Below are 11,746 nucleotides of genomic sequence, written 5' to 3'. Positions count from 1 at the left end.
TTTTGGGAAACAAAAGGCTGAGACAGTCATCTTTATTCTTGCTTCAATGGCTAAGGTGCTGGTCCAAAAATGTGGAGCCTTCAGCTCTCCAGGAAATTTTCAATATCACTATAAATATTCTTAGAAAGATTAATTCAAAAGAAATTCTTGTATACTATAAATTCTTTTTTGTAATTTCCTGTCATCCTATATAACTTTGATATTTAAAAATGCAGGCTCACCCCTTCCCTAAAATACAAAAACTTAAATTAATAAAAACTAAAAATGTAGGTTCAGAATAAACACTCTCCAAGATAGTTCAACCCAATAAGTAAACTTAAGCATTTATTTTAATATACTCATATACAAAATAATAACATTTTAGAAACTTTAAATGTAGAAGAATTTACAGTCATGGATATTTTGAATTTTACACCAATGATAGAACTTTCTGAAATTTTGAACTGAAGTAAGAAAGATATGTGCTGGTATTCACTTAAGATGGTTACTAAAAATTGAACTTTATAGTTTTTATATAAATAAGCAATCTTTAAGTGCATAAAATTACATCATAAATGCAGAACATAGTCGCTTTAATGTATGACTTAATTGTCATGTCAATATAAAATATAAACAAATTTTTGAACCACGAGGCTATTTATCCAGTTATCCCAATCTCAAATTTAAGAGGTTTTAGAATACAGTTCTCTTTATTAAGAATATACTTTTTACATGTGGAAATTTATGACATTTTTCATTATTATGCACAACAACAAATTTTAAATTTAGATTTTATTATATGAAATCATCCTGAAAATGGTCTTTTCGTTAAGTAGCATCCTAGAAACTTTTCTTTTAGCTTGTTACATTAGGTGCATGGGCTACTTAGGTGAGAAACAACTAGTTTGTAATAGGAATAGAGATTTATAACTATATTGAGCACCATATAATCAACATGAACTTTGATTAACTCTATGTGATAATAATATTTGTTGTATTATAAAAACAAAGCATCATTACATGAAATAAAAAATTAAGACAAAATAGACACAAGACTTGTGGTGAAGGCAGGAAAACATGATCATATGTCATTTATTCTCTTTTGTTAAATATTCCTTAAGATAAGAGTGCTGTATAGTTACAGAAATGAAGAATTCTTGTGGTCTATTTTCATTCATAATGTTCAAATATGTGTTTGTGTTAGGAATATATTCCCTTGTTTTCCTAATGTCATTTTTCATTTTCATATTTGTTCAATAAATGAGTTCTTCAAAAAGAGTAGTCATTTATAATTGGTTGTGATTAAAACAAGATATAGTGTTTAAATGAATGGTTAATCTGCCTTGTTTATAACCTATTGATATTTCTGTGTATTTGATGCTACTTTTTTTCTTTCAGAATTGGGGATTGAACTCAGGACCTTGAGCTTGTCAAGGAAGCTCTAATTCTACTGAGGTATCTCCTGGCCCTGAATGCTATTTTTTTACATGACTAATGTGAGTTTCTCAGATGAAAGAGACTTACTTTATAGTCTACAAAAGTGTCAGCAAAAATTTAAAATAATTTTCTACAGTAAGAAAGATCTTGCTATAGTATAGAACATGAGCTGAGAGAAACCATCCCAGGCCCTGTGTGTGAGTGAGAACTTCCAGCGCACCCTCAGGAACCCTCAAGATGCAGTCAAAGTCCAGGCCCAGCAAGTGTGTGGGAGAGCTTTCATGCTCTCCTTTGCCTTCTGGATCCCTCCAGACCCAGCCAATGCCCATTTGTAAGTCCTTCTGTACTGCTCTCTGGACATCTCCAGACCCAGTCCAGGCCTGACATACAGGCCTGCTGTGAAACTGTACAGCTGCAGACCCTGCAGGAAGGCTAGTGACCAGAACCACCTGGCTAGCCCCGGGGTACAACATCTTGCCAGAGGGTCACAATAGGTTCATTTCCAAGGGCTGCAGAAGGAAGAATCTGAGCACAGCAACCAGATCGAAGCCAAGCCCAACTGAATGAATTCAAATTTCCTACATCTTCACCCCTTAAGCTGAGACACTTTGCTAGACCCAGATTTATAAAAGTGTACTCCCTCTTCCTCTTTTGACTGAGAGAGGGGGCAAAAGATTACCAAAGTGAACTAATCTGCCTGGAAAACACCAGGTACATCAAGGGGAGGTGGTTAGACAGAACTTAGAGGAAGTAACTTAAATACAAATTTTCAATTTAATATATGTTTTGCTATATAGACATAAAGATTGCTCTTACTGTCTAAAGTACAAACCCAATAGATACAAAAGTTTGCCAACTGCTAAATACCATTTCTCATTATTAGTGTTTCTTACTGTAGTTCTGTAAATACAAAACTATAACTGCCTTAATCATACAATCTCTCTTGGGTAAGAATTTCAGAAGGTGCTAAGGTTATAATGCAGCGAAGTGCTGCACCAAGGGTCAGAGGACAGTGATATACAAAATGACAAAGAGAAGCAGCAAAATACAATCTTAGGCCACTCTAGACCACACAGAACAAGTGCAGAAGATACAAACACAGAAGCAGCTGGGGATCACACAGCTGATATGTCTGAATTAATAGCATCTGAAGTAAAAAAAAAAAACTGCAGAAAAGTATAGAGGAACTCAGATCAGCAATAACTTCTGAAATAAAGAAAGGAATCTCTGAATTAATAGCATCTGAAGTAAAGAATCAATTGGAGAAACATATAGAGGAAATAAAATCAGAAATAACTCGTGAACTTAAAAAAAAGAAAGGATAACTATAATAAAAAATTAATAACTGATCTCAAGAAGACACTGATGAAAAAATAGAGATAAGAAAAATGATAGAATACTTGAATGCATAATATAGGAAAAATAGATCACATGAGGCAGATTCAAAGAGATATAGAGTAACTTAAAATATCAATCACACACTTACAAAACCGTTTGAGTAAAAGTGAAGATAGAGTTTCAGATCTTGAAAACACCATTGTAGCTAGTGAAAAGGTAAGAAAAGATATCTTAAAAACAACTAGGATGCAGGAAAAAATAATTCATCACTTGCAAGACAATGCACACATGAACAACGTGAAACTAATAGCAATCAATGAGAAAGGAGTCAATACAAATGATATAAAAAGAATATGGGCAGAAGTAATAGCAGAAAACTTCTCAAATATGGGGAGACAATCTGACATTCAGGTAACTGAAGTATACAGACTCCAAAGAACATCAACCCAATTGAAACACACACTGAGACTATAGTCAAGATCCCAGAAATCCAGCACAAGAACAATGTACTGAAAGCTACTAGAGAAAAGAAGCATCACAATTAAAGGAAAACCCATCAAAATAATGGCATACTTCTCTTCAAAAATCATGCAGTAAAGAAGAGCATGGAGGAGAGCATGACAAGTCTTCTATGAAAACAAATTCTAGCCCAGACTACTATTCCCTGCAAAACTCTCTTTCAAGTTGGATGGAGAAATGAAATACTTCCATGAAAAAGAACAGCTAAAGCATTTCATGATGATGAAGCCAACCCTACACAGACTACTAAAAGATGTTCTAGAAAGGGACCAAAATGATTAGAACTCCATGAACAAGAATGCAAGGATAGATATCCAGCTCCCATTGACCAGAATCTTACAGTTTACTCCCTGCCACCCAATCTGAAGGATGCCCTTGTCCCCCTGCTCCTGCTCTGAACTCCCCATGCTGGGCAGTGCCCACACAAGGGGACTCTCTTTGCCTTAATTCGGCTCTGTTATGTGTTGAAAGATATGCTGGGGTCCTAACTATCAGAACTTCAGTAAGCTGCAGATTTAATTCATTAAGATGAAGTCTTTAGGCACACACTACATCGATCACATGGAGAGAAAACATTCTCTCAGGCTTTCACAAAGAGCAAACTGGTCAAGTAATGGCCATGTCTCATCCACATGGCTGACACTGACAAAGGATCTACAAAGTGCAGTACAGGGTTTCAGGATAAGTTCTGAGGGGATTTGACTGACCTTATCAGATACAAAAGTTATATTTCTTGATATAAAGGTCTTACTTTATCTTCGTCTTAATCATCAAGCAGAAAAGTGTAGAAATGAGGTATGAAAAGTGAAGCCATATTAGTATGCAGAGCTGTGGAAGCCTCAAGTCAATAGAGTCGGACATTACCAGTCCTGTGGATAGCCCACTACTTGTGTGGACTACTGAACTACATTGGAATATTTTGCTGAGTTCATTCACCTACAATATTTGGATGGAAATGGAATACACATCTCTGACAAAACTGAACAAAAAAAGAGATATAAATGAAGGACAATTTTGTATCTGTATGTAGAAATTAGGATAGATATATAGCCACTTTCTCTTAATTCAATAAGAACAAAGATTTGTACTAGCAGTGTTTGGGCAGGATATCATGTCTGCATCTTGAGCTATGAATGACTACTGCAAAGACAACAATATGTAATGTATTAATTGTTGTAACTCTCCTATCAACCTGTTTTGAAACTGTCTCATTGCAATTTTCTTCTCAATAAAATTAATAAAAAGAAATAAAAAAGAATTCAAGGAACCCATTAAATTTAGAAAATAATTAAACACAGGAGAAAAAATAGTGAACAACAGCAGGTTAAACACATGTCAATTATAAGTCAATGCATCCCAATTATAACCATCAAGGAAATGTACTCAATTAGACAACAAAAAGAAATAGACTGGCATATCGGATTATGAAACAAAATCGAACAATATGCAGTATACAAGAAACACATTTAACTCATTAAGAAATTCATAGGTTGAAAGTCAAATGATTCAAAACAATACTACATGCCCCAGCACCTCAGAAAAAACATGGGTAGCGATCAGACAGTCTCAACCTCAAACCAAGAATTATCAAACGAAATAAAGAAGACCAATATAAATTTGTTAGGGGAAAACTTCAAGAGGAAGAGGTAACATTCATGAATATGTATACATCAAACATGGGAGCACACAAGTATATAAGACAAAGTTTTTTAAAAAATAATTTTATTGAGAAACAAATAGCAATGAGACAATTTAAAAACCAGTTACTAATACAGTTTCAAAAACTAATACATTGAATATTTTTGTCTTAGTGGTTATTCACAGTACAAGATGTCCTTAAACACTATTAGAACAAATCTCTCAATTCATTTTATTGCGAGAATTCAACAGTATATCCATCCTAACTATTTTGAAGATAATCTTAATGGACATAAAAAATCTAATATCCGATACCACAATCTTAACAGGACAACTGAACACCACCTTATCCCAAAAAGATTGGTCAAGCAGACACAAAATTAGCAAAGTAGAAGAATTGAGACACAGCTTGGAACAAATGAACTAGTGGACATATGCAGTGTGTTTTAACCAACTACAGATGACAACACATTTTTTTCAGTTGTACATGGGTCATTTTTAATAACAGACTACGTAGTAGTCGGCATGTCATGCTTATGTATATGCAAGAAAACAAATTATCCCATGCATATTATCTTACTACAGAGCAATGAAACTAAAGTTAAATGATGAACCAGAAAAAAAAACCATAAATACATGGGAATTAAACAAAACCCTTCTCCACAAAAAAATGGGTCACAGATGAAATTAGACAAGAAATTGAACAATATCTACAGTTCAATGAAAATTCAAGCACAACCTATTGGAATTTATGGGAAGTGATGATGACAGTTCTTAGAGGGAAATTTAGAGCTGTGAACTTACACATTAGGAAAACAGCAAGAACAAATATACACCCTAATGCTGCATCTTCAAAATCTAGTAAAGGATGAGTATATGAAACCCAAAGGCCAAAGATGGGAAGAAATCATAAAGATTAGAGCAGAAATTAATTCAAAAGAGGTGAAGAAAACAATTCAAAGAATTAGTGAATCAAAAAGCTTGTTTTTTGAAAGATTAAATAATATTGATAGGCCCCTAGCTAACGCCATCAAATAAAGGAAAGAAAAAATTCAAATAGAATCAATAAGGAACGAAAGGGTATAATTACCACTGACCGAGTGGAAATTCAGAAGATCATAAATAGCTACTTTGAGAATCTTTACTTTCACAGAATAGAAGACACAGAAAAAATGGACAGATTCCTAGAAAGGTACAAACTACCAAAACTGAATGAACAAGGTTTAAGAACTCTCAAGAACCCAATAACAGCCAGTGAAATATGAAATGCAATAAAAAACCTAGCAACAAAGAAAAGCCCATGTCCTGAAGAATTAACAGCTGGATTCCACAAGAAATTTTTGGAAGATATAATTCCTATACTCCTCAAACTCTTCAATGAAATTGAAAAAGAAGCAATCCTCCCAAAATCGTTCCTGGAGGCAAGTATTATACTGATACCAAAACCGGTGAAAGACACAACTACAAAATAGAACTACAGGCCAATCTCCCTCATGTAAATAGACACAAAAATCCTCAATAAAATTCTAGCAAATAGAAGACAGCAAATTATCAAGAAGATTATACATCCTGACCAGGTAGGATTCATCTCAGAGATACAAGAATGGTTCTATGTATGCAAATTTATAAATTAGATACACTATATCAATACAGCCACATTAAAAAATCACCTGATCATCTCAATTGATCCAGAAAAGGCTTTTGAAAAAGGTCAACACTCATTCATGTTTAAAGTCCTAAAAAGAAGTGAAATAAATGGCCTCTGCTTTAATCTGATAAAAGCCATCTATGACAGCGTAATGGCTAGCATAATTCTAAATGGGGAAAAGCTGAAATATTTTACTTTCAGATCTGGTACAACACAAGGATTTCCTATATCACCACATCGATTCCATATAGTTCTGGAATTATTTGCTAGATCCATTAGACATAGAGCGAAATAAGAATAAGTGAAGAAGTAGAAGTTAAACTATCATAATTTGCAGAAGACATGATAACTTACTTCAAAGAGCAAAAAAACTCGACTAAGAAACTACTAGAAATAATACACAGGGGGCCAGGGAGATGGCTCAGCTAAATAAGTGCTTACATAACAAGTGCAAGGGCCTGAGTTCAATCCTCCATTCCAAAATTGTTCTTAAAAATTATTTGAAACCAGAAAAGACCTAGAATAGCAAAGGCAATCCGGGGCAGCAAAGACAAGGCAAGAGGTATTACAATTCATGCTAGAAATTATACTACAAATCTACTGTAACAAAATCAGCATGGTATTGGCAACAAAATAGACCCTAGGATCAATGGAATAGACTAGAACATGCATAAGCCTCGACAAACACACTCAGTCATATTATCTTTGACAAAGGAGCCATACATTCTTACTGTAAGAAAGTTAGCCTCTTTAACAAATGGATCTGTAAAACCTGGCTCTCTACATGCCAGAAACTTAAAGTTGACCCAGGCATATAACCATGCACTAAGATGAAGTCAAAGTAGAATAAAGATCTAAATATTAAAACAGAAACACAAAATATCCTGGAATGGAAATTAACAAGAACTCTTGAAGACTTAGGGGTAGGCATATTGTTCATGAACAAAAATCAAACCACACAGCTAATACTTGAAATAATTAGCAACTGGGACTTCCACTTATTGAGTTTTAGATCATCAAAAGGAAATTAACAAATTGAAGAGACAACAGACAAATTTGGAAAAAAAAAATCTTAACTAATAAGCTCTCAGACAAAGGTCTGCTCTCTAGAATTTATAAAGAAATAAAAACCATTAGGTCCCCAAAATTTAAAGACCAATCCAGAAATGGGCATCCGAGATGAACGCACATTTCTCAAAGGACAAAATTATAGAAGTGACTAAGTAAATGAAAAAATAGTCCACATCATTAACCATTAGTGAAATACAAATTAAAATAATACCGAGATATATTCTCAGCACAGAAAGAATGGCTGTCATAAAGAAATCAACCAACAATAAATGTTGGAGAGGCTGTGGGGAAAAAGGAACCTTTCTCCACTGTGGATGGGAATGTAGACTGGTGCCACCATTATGAAAATCAGTGTGGAGATTCCTTAAGGCACTAGGACTGGAAATCCCATTCAAGCCAGCTATCGCCCTACTGGGAATTTTCCAGGAGGAACTAAAAACGTCGTATCAGGGGCCGGGAGATGGCTCAGTGGAATAAGCGTTTCTCTGGCAAATGAAAGGGCCTGAGTTCAATCCCCGGTTCTTTCAAAAAAAAGTAAGAGATAATCACTTAAAACTGTTTAAAAATAAATGATACACAGAGGGCCAGGGAGATGGCTCAGTTAAATAAGTGCTTGCATAACAAGTGAAAGGGCCTGAGTTCAATCCTCCATTCAGAAGACCCAATACTATTATGGACTACTTAACTCTTTTAGAATATTTTGCTGAGTTTACACACTTATAATATTTAAGTGATGGAACTCAGAAAAAAAGGGGATACAGATGAATGTCCATTTTGTATCTGTGTATTCAAAGTGGTTAGGATAGATATATAGTTACATTCTCTTAATGAATAGAGGGATTTGTCCTAATGGTGTTTGTAAATAGAATATCAAGTCCTCATCTTGGAAGAATGTATGCAATGTGTTAATTATTGAAACTGTCCTTCCGATTTGATTTGAAACTGTCTCATTGCTATTTGTTTCTCAATAAAATTATGGGAAAAAAATAAAAAATTAAAAGTAAGAAAGGACCTCTTAAAAACAATTAGGATGCAGGAAAAAATGATTTATCACCTGCAAGAAGATGCAAAGATGAACAATGTGAGATTAATAGGCATCAATGAGAACGAAGGAGTAAATACAAATGATATAAAAACAATATGGGCAGATGCAATAGCAGAAAACCTCCCAAAAATGAGAAAAAAATAATCTGATATTCAGGTAACCGAAGCATACAGAATGCTAAATAACTTCAACTCAATTAAAAACACACCGAGACATATAATAGTAAAGATCCCAGAAATACAGAATGAGAATAATATACTGAAAGCTGTTAGGAAAAAAAAAAAAAAAAAAACAGATCACAATCAAAGGAAAACACATCAGAATAATGGCAGACTTCTCTTCACAAACCATTAAGACAAGAAGAGCATGGAGCAGAGTACTTCAAGCCCTCTATGAAAACAAATTCCAGCCCACAGTGCAATACTCTGCAAAACTCTCTTTCAAGTTGGATGGAGAAGTGAAATGCTTCCATGACAAAGAACAACTAAGGAATTTCATGATGACAAAACCAACCCTCTGCAGACTACTGAAAGATGTTCTAGACAGGTATCAAAATGCTCAGAACTCCATGAACGAGAATAATAGGAACCCATTAAATAGGGAAATCCATTAAACATAGGAGAAAAAGGAGTAAACAACAGCAGGAAAATAACATATTGATCATAAATCAATATATCTCAATAATAATAATCAATGTAAATGGACTCAATTTACTGATTAAAAGAAATAGACTGGCACAGTGAATTAAGAAACAATCCAATGATATGCTGTTTACAAAAAGCATACTTAACACAAAAACAAACTCATAGTCTGAAAGTCAAAGGATGAAAAACAATATTACATGCCCCAGCACCTCAGAAAAAAGCCGAGGTAGCAATCCTATTCTCAGACAGTCTCAACTTCAAACCAAGAATGATCAAATGAAATAAAGAAGGACACTACATACTGGTTAGGGCAAAAATTCAAGAGGAAGAGGAAACACTCATACATGTAATACACACCAAATATGGGAGCACCCAACTATAAAAGACAAATTATAATGGACATGAAAATTCTAATATGCAATACCACAATCTTTTTTTTTTTTTTTTTTTTTTTTTTTTTTTTGTGGAACCAGGGATTGAACTCAGACCCTTGGTGCTTGTCAGGCAAGCGCTTATTCTACTGAGCTATCTCCCTGGCCCAATACCACAATCTTAACAGGAGACATTAACATGCCCTTATCCCCAAAAGATAGGTCAACCAAACAAAAAAATAAGCAAAGAAGTAAGAGAACTAAACCAGAGGTTGGAACAAATCGACTCAGTGGACATATACAGAGTATTCCATCCAATGACAGCTAAATATACATTTTTTTTCAGCTGCACATGGGTTATTTTCTAAAATTGACCACATACTGGTCCATAGGTCAGTATGAAAGAAAAATATATGCAAGAATACACAGAGCAAAGAAACTGGAAATAAATGAGGCAAGAAAACAGAAGAACGCCATAAATACATGGAAATTAAACAACATCCTACCAAAGATGCTTACTGGAAGGAAGATAGCCTCTTTAACAAATGGTGCTGGAAAAACTGACTCTCTAAAAGCTGCAAACTAAAATTGACCCAGGTCTATCACCATGCACTAGCTAAGGTCAAAGTGGATTAAAAATCTAAACATTAAAACAGAAACACTAAAGCTTGTGGAACAGAAAGCTGGACAAACTGTTGAATACCTAGGGGTAGGCAAAAAGATCATGAACAAAAATCAAATCACAAGGGTAATACTTGAAAGAATTAAGAAGTGGAACCTCCTCTTAGTTAAGAAGTTTTGAATGTTAAAAAAAACTTACAGACAAAGTGAAAAAACAACCCACAAATTTTGAAATAGTCTTGACAAATAAGCATTCAGACAAAGGTCTGCTCTCTAGAATTTATAAAGAAGTAAAAATCATTAGGGCCCCAAAATTTACAGACCCAATCCAGAAATGGGCATCTGAGATGAATCCACACTTCTCAGAGGACGAAGATCAATAAGTGAATAAATATATGAAAAATGATGCATATCACTCACCATCTATGAATTGCAAATTAAAAAGACACTGAGATACCATCTCACCCCATGAAGAATGGCTTTAATAAACACATCAAACAACAACAAATGTTGGAGAGGCTGTGGGGAAAAAGGAACCCTTCTGCAATGCTGGTGGGAAAGTAGACTGGTGAAACCATTATAGAAATCAGTGTGGAGAATCCTTAAAAATGTAGTATTGGAAATCCCATTCAAACGAGCTATCCCCCTACTGGGAATTTTTTCAGAGGAACTTAGAATGTCATGTCATGGTGATGTATGTGTACCTTGTTTAGAGCAGCACAATCTGTGATAGCCAAATCTTGGATACAACCAAGATGCCCATCACCTGAGGAATGGATGAAAATGATGTCGTATTTTTATAGAATGGAACATTACTCAGCTATAAAGAATGATAAAGTCAAAGCCTTAATATTTAAGTGGACACCACTTGAAGATATACTCATAAGTGAAATAAATGAGACCCACATGTGTAAATATCATATAGTCTTTCTAGTATAAGAACTCAAAAGAGGAAATAGAAATAGAAAGTTACAACACAATTAAAAGGATAGTGAGAACTGAGGATTATACAGTGAGGAGTGGGCAAGGAGAAAAGCTGGGAAACATGACCCGGGAAATGCCATACATTTATATGCACAAGATAAGTAAGGAAATGATCCTGAGAATGTGCAGCCTGTTTTCGAAGCTAGCATTTAATTGGTAGGATTCTCACCTTGACAAACTATATATGATGATAACTGTGAATTCAGTAGCTGCACTGAAGAATGCAATGTGTAATGGTTGGGTCATTCTTGGAATGCCTGCCCCTCTGGTCTTCTAAATACATAATACTTGTCATGACATACCAATTACTGCATAATATCTCTCAAATAAATGTTTGTTTTTAAAAAAGGGCATAATGAATAGAATGATTTGTTCTAATGGTGTTTGTAAATAGGATCACAAGTCCTCATCTTGTACAGCAATTAACCACTAAGAAGAATATATGCAGTGT

The sequence above is a fragment of the Octodon degus genome, unplaced genomic scaffold (assembly GCF_000260255.1).
Source record: "Octodon degus isolate 3935 unplaced genomic scaffold, OctDeg1.0 scaffold00012, whole genome shotgun sequence".
In the NCBI taxonomy this organism is placed as follows: Eukaryota; Metazoa; Chordata; class Mammalia; order Rodentia; family Octodontidae; genus Octodon; species Octodon degus.
This window is presented reverse-complemented; position numbering follows the sequence as displayed.